General features: G+C 46.6%; 1 long non-coding RNA gene across 1 annotated transcript; it reads left to right on the top strand.

Annotated features, from left to right (window-relative positions):
- The first annotated feature begins 1,763 nt into the window (after positions 1-1,763).
- LOC142591637 (uncharacterized) lies at positions 1,764-7,155 on the top strand. The gene is made up of 2 exons (XR_012830465.1): positions 1,764-1,920; positions 7,023-7,155. It is a non-coding gene; the product is annotated as an uncharacterized LOC142591637 (long non-coding RNA).
- Positions 7,156-11,947: the final 4,792 nt, after the last annotated feature.

Here is an 11,947-nt window from a genome sequence, read left to right as displayed (position 1 = left end):
AGAGACATAGTGGTTGAACGAGCTAACGTTAGTGGTAACAAGTTGAACGAACGAGTAAGCAAGCGACTAACCAGCGAACGATAGCCAGTCAGTTGACGAGCGAGCAACTGCACGTTTTTTTTTTTTTGCGAGTGCTCCATCACCGCATCTTAACCTACACACACTTTAAAGCTAAGAAAAAACGCGTACTTCTCAAAGATTTATGATGCCATCGTTCGGCGGCGAACGCATTTCGGGAGAGCACGCGCAATGTTCCTTTGTATTGCAAATCTGCCGGGAGACCGCCAATGAGGAATACGAAGAAAAGAGGCGAATAAAGCTACTCTCTCTAAAGAACGCTAGTAACCACAAAATGCAGAGAGTCGCTTTCCTGAGATTGGTTTTCATGCTCGAGTCTCAAATTTTATCAAAATGAATGCGCTGAATCCTAAAGAGTTCGCAATCACCTTTTCGCCGGCAACCACGCGTGTCCGCGAATTCAAGCCTGCTGGCGTACAATACAATTCAACGCACCAAAGGCAGCCACGTACTGCTTAAATAAATATAGTACACCTCACGCAGGAATTGTGTTAAAGCGTGCATACAAATGGCAACTTCCTCAGCGAACTGTGCGGTGTTATGGCCCAGAACAAATTACGCAGGCCTGACACATACTATACTGTGAGGGACTCGCAACTAACTCATGTGGAGAATGTTGGTCTGTAGTTCTCCCTCTCACTTCGATGTATCTATGTCTTTCTTCTTAACCTGTAGCACTTACCGTACGGTATCGAGAACAGCTTCTTGATTTTGCTGAAAAAATCTTTGCATACCAAGGCGCAGCAGTTATGGTGATAGAAAATGCCGTGAAGCGACGTCGCACTTGCCACAAAAGATAGCTCAAGGCGTTTGCAAACCAAAACAACCCGGAACAGTAACGATGCCATGCGCTCCTCGCCACTCCGTAGACGTTTCTTAAGCGAAAATGGCGCTGAAGCGCGACTGTAAACAAACGAAGCCGGCGCGAGGGCCCACGGGATGCCATTAAGCCAATAGTGACGCGGCGTCGGCCTCGGCCAAAGCGCGCGAGGAAGACGCGGCATTCTTCAAAGCGTGGCGCGACTTTACGAAGTTAAAAGTGTGCGCATGCGCTGAGTGGCCGACGAACACAGCATCCGCCGCCTTGTGGGTGATGTCATCTGTGTTTCGGAGGGGAGGGTGGGGAGGGCTGCGGTGGTCCGCGGCGTCAGCTGCTGAGGTGAGTCCGCGGTACCAGCGTATGCGACGGGCATCACTGCTTCTGCAACGGGCGAGGCAGGCGGCCACGAGTAAAGCTAGGGACACATGGTCCGATTCAGTGTCCGATCCGGCATCCGATGCACCGGAACGCCAGCCGGAATCGAAGTGTTTTGCCGTGCCGAAGCGCCGCATCGGATGCCCGGCGTGCAACAAACTGGGCAGGTTTTCATCGTCCGACGCGTCCGACAACCGCACCATAGAGAAAGAAATTCAACAAGAGGGGACACTCTTCAAAAACTGGCAACAGGAAACACGTCACGCCTAGTTTCAACACCATCCGTTAGTTGACGCGAGCATCAGAAAAAAAAGAATGTGAAATAAACTTCCAGACAACGTTTTATTTTTTTTATTCCTTCCCACTAAAAGTGAAAAAGTTTTGCGTGTAAATGAACTTATACTTTGCAACTTTTTGTTGCGTTGCCTAGCAACAATTTAGCAGCACGCCAGACGCGCGTGCATACGTCATGCGCCAGACAAGCCGCAGGAGTGAGCGAGGCCGGTCGTACGTGCGAAGCTCGCGTGCTCGGCGACCCGTCTGTTTTGGATATAACCCATTTTTTGGGCTCCCGGCCTTCTCTATGCTTCTCTTGCGTATCGTCTGCATTTCGACACGGCACCACTGCACTACTGGACTACGGCAAGGTGAGAAACTGTTTGACAGTGTGCGGCGCATTTTAAGCACAATTAGGCTTAGTTCGAGTGACGCAGTTAGCGAAGAACAGCTCCGCCGTCCTGGCGCAGTTAATTTTAGTTAATGCCTCGTCCTGGAAGATGTTTGCGACGCTTTCTATGAGCCCCAACATTACTGTAACTTATTTCGGTAGTTTTTGGGCACGCTTGCCGCGCCCGGCTTATTGACGCCGTAGGCGAAAACCGGCTCGGCCGTGTGGCGCATTTGCGCGCGTGTACATAAAGCCCCTTTACGTGTACAGGGTCGTCCTTTATGAAAGGGAATACGCGAGCGCGTGGCCCGTGCTCTGCGGAGGCTGCTTACAGCGCCACCAACAGGCAGCAAAGGGAAGCACGTCTGCTTGTGGCGTCATCTGTTGGCGGCTAGAATAACCAGGCATGGCCGATAGGCAAGCGCCTGCTAGAATCAGCTGGAGCCCCCCCTCCTCGCTAGTGTTCCTGTATATGCTCCCGCAGGAACACTACTCCTCGCACGACTATTGCGCAAAGAGCGGGGCCTGCAGCGCAACGTGTGCTGCTAGCAAACCGCGTTGGATACGCAAGCGCACTGGAAATGTTGAAGCGGCAACATAAGCCCGGTAGTTATTAGGTACTCCTGACGTACCTATATTAATGCGTAAGCATTCTAGGGCTTCTTCCCTCGGAACTTTGTCCGTGCATTTCTCTGTCTGTAACGCGTGACACGATGCACTGCATGCATAGGTATACATGATGTCCTACGAAGATGTATATGAGAATGCCTTATGAATACCCATGACTAATGAGACATGATTTTGACTATATATAGCGAGTACTGAGAGGTATAAGTGTAAGTAAAGTTAATAAAGACGTATACGATTAGTTACAATATAAATAGTTCAATGTAACGGTGATTATTGGAGGGTAATTAGGAATATTGAGGCTAATTAAAATCAACTTGTGCAAAATTATTAGACTAATAAAAGTTACTAAGGCTAAATCAACGGAGCCTTATCAAGAATTAAGGGTTTCTTGAGAATAGTTAGACCTAAATAAGTAATATTAATAATTACAGATATAAACACCTTCGTCATAACTTTAGCTAAGGTTAATGAATTAATTAGCCAAATGCCATCATTATAGAAATAACTAAGCCTGAATATTAAATAAAATATGTTTATTTACCTAAGCTGAAGTTTTATTTTAGTGCGTTTCTGTCCTCAACCGCTACAAATCTGGCGAGGTTTATTCATGCTATTGGGGGTGGGGGGGGGAGTGGGCAGCCAGGGCTCCGTACTGCAAAAGAAAAGTACGCAGGAACTCTACTGGAGTTGTCAAAGCGTGCATAAGCAAACCCCCAAATATAAGTTGGCCCACCCCCAAATTTCAACTTGGCCTACCCCCAAATTTAAGTTGGCCCACACCAAAAATTTCAAGTTGGTCCATTACCAAATTTTAGGCTGGCCCACCCCAAAATATAGGTTGTCCCACCGCCAAATTTATATTGGCCTACACCCAAGTTTCAAGTTGGCCCACCTCCAAATTCCTCCAAATGTCAAGGTGGCACATCCTCAAATCTTAAGTTGGCTCATCCAAAAATTTAAATTGGCCCACTCCTAAATTTATGTTGGCTTACCGCCAAATTTCAAGTTGGCCTACCTCTACCTAATTTGGCTTCTCCATGCATTTTCTGTGGACCCTATGTATCTCTAGGGTTATTCTCTCTAATTTATTTTTCAATTGTTCCTCATCGCTTATAAAGCTACCAATAATCTACATCTACATTATTATAATAATTAAATGTCGAAAGTTCGCACATTGCGCATTTTTGTGCAGATACAAGGCATTATACTTTTCGCTTGGCGGACAGATCTTGCTTCAGTACTAGCCAAAGAATGCTTACGCATTGAAATACGCTGGGACTGCCTATTAGCTAGCAGGCATACGTTGGTCCTTGCAAGCTTCCAATGTGCTACCGTACCAAGTCTAGGTGGTGTTGACCAAGTGCGGTTTGCTACCAGCGTCTGGTTGCAGGTCCCGCTTGTTGTGCATCCACCTGGTGTGGAAGGCAGTCACAGCCGCTTGTCTATCAGTCGTGCCTGCTTATTCTGGCCGCCAAGAGATGGCGCTATCAGCAGACGTGCTTCCCCTTGCTGCCTGTTGCTGGCGCTCTAAGCAGCCTCTGCATAGAGTTACTGTATACGCTACCGTAGGTTGCAGAGTTGCGCGTAGGTCCGCCATCTTGCCTGAGAAGCAACCAAGTCTATGCGGCGAAGCCGCACTCCGTTTTTGCAGGCGACATGCCTAGCGTATCGTCGATCGACCGTGGGCGCTTTTGCATCGCTGTGCACCGCTTTTCCGCCTAATCGCAAACAAAGCGCATCGAAACAGCTGAGTGGATTAGATTGTGAAGAAAAAGGCGCTGCCCTTTTTTAGCGCGCGCCGTAAGATGCAGCGCGTATATTAGTTGTTTTTTGGACTTGCATTCACCTGTGCACTTTCTCCGCCCTAATAACGCATGGGCACTCGCGTATCTAGAATAGATTGTGTATTCTATATACGCCGATCAGATGCAGCATTCGTGAACCGCGACGGTAACGATTAGATCGCACCGAATAAACTTAGGGAATATGGTGATGTTACTTTATAGATTCCGGAAATCCTACAAAAAGTTTTGTGCGGAAAAGCTACTTCAAAAGGTAGTATAAAGTTCGAAATAACATAGCGTATTAAAAACTGGACGAACGTTAGTAATTGAGGTGAACAATCAGGTACGTTAATAACCTTCATTCGCTTGAATACTGCTTGGCACTCAGGTTTTGTTTCAACAGAGATAAATACGCTACTAAGAGCAGTGCTGTCAAAAAGCACCGAGCCGCAACTGCCTCTTTTTTGGCAATAAAATCACAATGCGAATTTAAGAGAAAAAAGCAAAAACACTAGTGTATGTGCGTGCAAATATTTTGATGTAGTGAGCTTTATCAAGTGGTGCTCTTTTACAAAGGGAACTGTACTAAATATAATGAGGCCCATACTTGCTTATGTGCCATAGCTCTCAACATGTAGCCAGTCTAAAATATTACAGGTCAATCAATGACCAACCATTGATATTTCGACTCTGGTACCACATTAGATCTTGTGTAGGAACATATCCATCTACCAGCAAGCAATGGTTATCAGCTACACCTGCAAGTGTGATTTCATTATGTGCCTTTTCACTGCAGGGATTCCAAAAGTAGCCTTCTGTGGGAGTGTAGCGAAAGTTTTTCTCACAGGATTGACATAGCTACATTATAGGGAATAATTCAAAACACAGTTAGGCCCTTACCGTATGTTAAATGACGACATTCATTCCTCTTGCATCATGCTTCACATAAGCTGTAGTAGATTAAATATATTTACTTAGTAGTAACCTCTTTCATATTCAGAAACAACCCAAGCAGTGCATAATCATGAAAATGTGAGCTGGCTTTTTTACGACACTTCTGTGAAAGCAGTGTGGTGCATCACATGCAGAAAACTGGTAATTCCAGCTAAATCTCCTGTATAACTCTACGTGCTTCCATTATTAAAAAAAAATCCAGACTTGCAGTAGCTTTTAATATTCCAGCTGTGGATTTTTTAGCACAGCCCAAAAAGCACGTAGCTGTTAGTCAAGCAATTTCATCTCATACACATTTGACGCAATAGGCAGTTGACTGAAAATTTGTTTGTTCAGGTGTTTTTACCTGAACACCCTTCACTAGTTTTACAAAGGAAGAAAAACAATTACTGCAGTAAGGTGTCACGAGGCAGGCCGACGAAACAAACGTGAGATGCGCTGCGCACGTTGCGTTGTTGCTACGCAGCTAGCACGCACGTGAACAGCGAACGGCAAGATCGGCCGGATTGGATTTGAATTTGACTGGCGATAACTTGTGTCAATCCAGTTCGCTGCATACAAAATACAAAAATTGGCCCGAGCATCTGCTTCTCCGCAATGCACGGTTGCTTGGCTACCACGTGATGACGTTCTGCCAATAGAGGCGCTAGCGGCGTGATAAAACAGACGCGCAACTCTGCTACCTGCGGTAGCACATACAGTAACTCTACCTCTACAGAGCACAGGCCACGCGCTCGCGTGTTCCCTTTCATAAAGGACGACCCTGTACATGCGTGTACTACGTCGTAGCGCCTAAGACAGACAAGTTTTCGCGCATTCTGTGGCCCCCCACATTATTGTAACTAACGTCGTTATATTTGGGGTAGTTCAGAAGCACGGCTGCCGCGCCCGGCTTATTGACGCAGTTAGCGAAAAGCAGCTCGGCTGTGTGCCACAGTTAGCTTCGCGTGTACTGAATCTTACTGGTAGAAGTTCGTGACGCATTCTCTGACCCGAAAAAGTATTGTAATTTATTTGGTAACTTTTTGGGATATCTTGAGGCTTGCTCGCCGCGCCTGGGGTTGTGAAGCTGTTAGCAAAAAAGCAAGCCGGCCATAGTGAGTTAGTTTTGCGCGAATTTTAGTGGGACAAGTTTGTGACGCATTTTATAGCCCTGCAACAGCGTATACTTTATTTCGGTACTCACGCTTCTTGAAAACGCGACGAGCGATTACCGAGAGTGATAACACGGGAGTGTTGCATGCGCAGGCAGGACGCGTAAAAGATAACACGGAGGAGCTCAAGAACATGACATTTATGTATTCTGAGCGACTGAAAACAGGCTTTGCACCCACGAGTCTGACTTGAGTGCGATTAGAAGGCATTCTGCGAGCGTGTAACATGGTCTGGCTGAGCCTGTGTTGTAGCCACCTTTGTGTACTTTGCGTACCATCGTGTCGACTGAGGCCAAGTAGTTTTGGAAACACGCAGTCACCCGTGTATTTGTGCACTTAAAGTGCAGGAAATAATCCCCGGGAAAGGAGGGGTGTTTGAAAATCGGATGTTCAGATTTTATGGCATTGTTTGGGAGAAGTCTTTGCCGAGAAATGTACGTAAAAGTGAATATATCTAATGCCGTTCATTCACCGCTTACGCACGTTTCGCCTCTACACGCAATACTCCTGTTAGGTCAATATACCGAAATGATATATGCTTGTAATTTACTTTCTTTCAGCTGATGGCATCCGGTGGAGCATCGTACGGCAACGACTGCTGCTTACCTGGTGCCGCAACTTTGGATGAATGCAGAAGAAGCCCGGAACGAGCATTTATATAGAGCAAAATAAACATTTCATCATTTCAGAAGACGTCTTTCGATTTCTTTATGAAATTGCACCTGACAGATTCGGCGCAGTCTTGTAAAGGTCAATCGCAATCATTTCTACTTAATAATGAAACAATTCCACGCCAAGGCCACGCGAGGTTAAGCAGAAGCGAAAAAAAAAATGAATGCCGCGCTGAGCAGCGGAGCCGGCGCGGCGTGTACCAACTGGTGTTCAAAACGCGCGCGCCCGAAACCGGAAGGAGTCAACAACATCCGCTTGGTGTGCTACAGTAAATTCGGCCGCTAGGCTCTATGGGAGTGTCCCACGGAGGAAGGAAACTAAGGAGAGGCCCTACCCCCTCCGCGCGCTAGGAGAAAAGTGTGGCGGAAATGACGTATAGGTTCTCATTTTTTTTGCTGCTTTTTTATTTTTTTTGCTGCATGGCCACGCCTTTTGGGCCACAATGGCGGCGTTGTTCTGATTTTTTGAGCGCTCACACGTGTTGCTCTGGTAGGTTTCGTGCCGTGGCAAAGGCGCTGTGTGGGCGGGTTTGCGTTAGTCACCGTGTCTTGTTGCGCTGTGTTACCTGCACCGTGCTCTGCCGGATGTTGCGCGAGCGTGCGCGAAACCACGCGCAGCGCAGCGTGGTTTCGCGAAAGATGTAAACAAGAGAGGAGGGTGGCACAAAAGGCGGAGCATCGCCATGAGCAACGCCAACTTCCGGCTTCACTTTTGCTTCACAAAGAGTGACGTCAGGGCCTCTCCTTAGTTTCCTTCCTCCGTGGGAGTGTCCGCTCTCGTTGAAATTTTTCTCTATGACCGCACTGTCGTTTGCCCTCAGCATATGACAGCGCGGCTGGCATGTGACATACTCTGAGGTTCTCTCCGCAGAGGCTGCGTCTGCGGGCCGGTTTCTCGCCGTCGTTTTTCTTTCTTTTGCCGGCTGCAATTAATTTCCTACACCTATTTACCAGTTGGGTAAAATTATCTCGAATTTGTGCCTGTGCTGCCGCCAAATCTACTTCATCATTCGCTTGGGCCCCTGAAACAGCATTTGGACGGTGGAAGCGGGCACGTGGCGCCCAGCGGAATGACGAAGTAAATTTGGCGGACTGCCGGCATTGAAGCGCTAGGCGAACGCCGCAGACAGCGAGGAGATAACGCAAGCTGCTCGCAGGCGGCACCGCCGGTGACCTCGGAGACACGACGAAAGGCGGTGAGGAGGGGAGGGGGCGGTGACATCGACGACACATGTGCTCTTTTTCCAGCCAGTTTCGGTTTCCAGGAGCCTGCCAAGGGAAAAGAATTGTTCGCGTATCTCCCACATGAAATTTGCGATTCAAAATTTAATCGTTGGTACATAAGTAGTGCCGATGGCGGCCCCAAAGTACTCATTTGCTGTAGCCACGTATTGTTGATAATTAGAAAGTGAATTACCGTAACTTCGGTAATTACGCACGGAATGGCGGAAATTGCTCTGTATCTAGAGGCTGTCAATGCGTACACTGTAATGATAAACATAACTTTACGGTGATTTATATTTTCATAATCTTAAATACTTCGTACAGCTAAACAATAAAACATACGCTGTATTACAGGGTGTTTCACGTAACTTGAACCCAGGATTAAAAATTGAGCGGTTTAGCTCGACGCTCAACCGGGCGTCTAGCCTATCGCTTATCAGGAACGGCGGTGCTTCCTTTCCGTGAGCCACCGCTCAAGATGCTGACGAACTGTGAAGCCGATGTCCAGAGCCGCGGCGGCTCACTTCGCCATGGTCCAAGCGCATGGTTCTTTCGTACGGAGCGCGGTTTAGAGCTCTGCAATACGGCAGAGCATGAGCGCAGCCAGGTGGTTTTGTTTCATATTTCGCGGGTTTCTTTAAACGCCGGAAATAAATTGCGGCGCAGCATGTACGTTGCCACAAAAAATTTAATCGGTCGTTTTTGAATGCCCTCTACAACATAATGAAACGTACTCGGCCCTAAAGTGAATATTAAAGGCTAAACCACATGAGCACGATTTTCTACGCGACAGCGACGAGCGACGGATCGGGCCGTCGCTTGAACAGATCGCTCAGTCTTATTGCGCGATCGCTCGGTTTTTCAAATCTGGAATCCGTCGCTTGTCGCCCGGAAATGCTATGAGCGACTAGCCAATAGCGCGAAGCCGGAACTGGATGCACATCACTCAACTACTACCGATTGGGGTACGCAACGAGCAAATGATTGAATTTTTATAGTGCAGGGATAAGAACCTACTGGAAGACCTTCAGAAATATTTTATGCTGCTTTTTACAGTAAAAAACATCAACTTAAGTTAATAAAGTACGCGCCACGCTAGTTTCGGCGCCTATATTGCTGCCCTTATATCAGCAAGACTGGGGGAGACGTCGCTCGAAGTCATCGCTCGCATGGGGTACGACTTGTAGGCGACGAGAAAATGTGACAGCCATCTCCATCGCGTCGCTTGTCGCTGTGGCGTGGAAAATCGCTTGCATGGGGTTTATGCTTAAGAAATTCGCATAATTTATCTTAACTAATTAAGCGCAATATAAAAAGTACCCTGAGAAGCGCCACAATGACGGCACACCATAAGTCGTTGGTTTCATTCTATTGCGGTTAACCACTTTTTAAAATTCTTTGGCTCGAGTTACGTGGAACTCCCCGTATAAAAAAAAGTTAAACACGGGTCAGTTTCTCTGTCATTGAGGCGTGCATCGTACGCGTTATGCTCGCAGACTTTCTTTCCGGCGCTGCCAACAGAGAACTGCTGTATGATAGGTTATCTTAGTCGCGTTTTAGAATATGCGAATTGCAATTGTGTGAACTTTATGCAGGTCAAATGCTAAGTTGTCTACCCTTTATCTACCTTGGATGTTGCGTGCAGTGTGATTTAGAAACCAAGCCGTTGCGTTCTATTTCGCCTAAATGTGCCCAGTCACTCCGATATGTACACATTTGTAAGATTGACCTGGCCTAACATTCACGTGCTGCCTTTTAAACCTCACTACAAGATCTATTTCAATAGGTTCTGTTAATTTATTTACCGATAGGCTTGCCCATCGATTTACATATTCTATTAACCGCAACATACCCTGTGTTGGCTTATTCTAATGGTTTCATAAAGAATGAAAGAACATGCGTCTTCTGAGAGCACAATACGAAGCATGCTTGCCACCGCGGAAATAAACGTGACGTATCGCCTCTGAGAGTGATGCCCACCGTTGCTTCATAATCGTCACAGAGCTAAACCTCCGTAAAGCTAATTTCGGCCACCCATTTTGTAGCGTTTTAATAACATGGTGTCTTCTAGAAAGTTAATTGCGAAACAGCTTCTGAAATTTGAAAGTCTCTAAAATGTCTCCAATCGTTCTGTTGTGTCACTATAAAGAGTCACCGCTGGCTAAACAAACGAAAGAGTGGCTGAATCTAGCGGCCCGTAGTTGCCCCTTCTATACGGTGGTGATTGCGGGCCTATAGTTTTCTTTTTCACTTTCTCCTTGTCCATCATTCATCTTTTCTTCTATGGCAACCAATGATGATTGTGAATTATATGATTTTGATTTGTTGCATTGTACCATTGTTCATAATAATCTATTTCGCACTTTTTACACAATGGCCAACCGTCAAGTTTGCAAGCATCTCACTGGTAGATGAAGAAGAAGACAGACCCAAGTTCCGATGTCGTCGACCGATGAAGATACATATGCGTACACTACCAACACGTCGTCAGACGACCAGCTCCGTTATGCTGAAGGGAACAGCATGAAGGACTACGAGCGCCGAACCTCAAACCTGGGCTACCAAAGCGGTCACCAGCATACCGTTGTACCGACATCAACAGCAGCAAGAATCCCGGTGCAGGTGAATGGGTTCTGTGGCTCAGCGCGGGACAACCGCGTAGTGACGAGGCCAGCACTGGCCGCACAGGAGGCCTGGATCTCTAGCGACTACGTCACCGCTCGGGATACAAGCAAGCAGACTTCCGTGCGAACTAAAGGTAACCGTGCACTGGAAAGCAGATAGTTGCTATTTAGACACATTTCAAATACATTTGGTTAGTGTTCAGAATGCTTTACTCGGGGACTTCCCTATATATACTACATTCGAGATTGCACAAGCCAGGAGAATTAAAGAGAACCAACATAAGAGGACAGTGGCTTCTTGTGCCAGGCTTTGCACCAAATGAAAAGAAATTTATTTTCTTACATTACAAAGGAAGCATCGCATCAATAATGAATTCTGGAGTTCTACGTACCAAAACCACGATTTGAATATGAGGCATGCCGTAGAGGGGGACTCCGCATTAATTTTGACCACCTGGAGATCTATAAGGGGCTCTTTACATAGAAAAAATCGGTAGAGATGTGAAGAACCGTCGAAACGTGTAAAAAGTGTATGTATAAATTTCTAATTATTAGCTCAAGATCACAGTATCACTTGATCGAGATCAATCGACGCTCTAAACGCAAAGCGATATCAAGAAGAATTAATGGGTAGCTTGGAAAGTAAAGCGTAGTCACGTACACAGGAAGACGTGTCATGAAGGGCACCTTTTCAGACACCTCTTATGTTGGCAGACGAAGAGAGAGAGGAAGAATATATTTGAATGAAGGCAGAGGTTGGCCTGAGCTGGCGCGTTCAAGCCTGCTACTTTGCATGTTTAGAAACACAGTTCCCAAAATACTTCCGGTGAAATGCTCAGGAATAACACATGTTACGATGGGCTATAAATATATAGTACTCTTCAGCTGGCACCAGTCCTGCAGTAGACTAAGAACATTTCATAAGTAAATTTTGCTGCTATATACTACAAGGAAGCTACAGACATG

The sequence above is a fragment of the Dermacentor variabilis genome, chromosome 8, assembly GCF_050947875.1.
Source record: "Dermacentor variabilis isolate Ectoservices chromosome 8, ASM5094787v1, whole genome shotgun sequence".
In the NCBI taxonomy this organism is placed as follows: domain Eukaryota; kingdom Metazoa; phylum Arthropoda; class Arachnida; order Ixodida; family Ixodidae; genus Dermacentor; species Dermacentor variabilis.
Note: the sequence above shows the minus strand (reverse complement) of the source record. Positions and strands in the feature narration are given on the sequence as shown.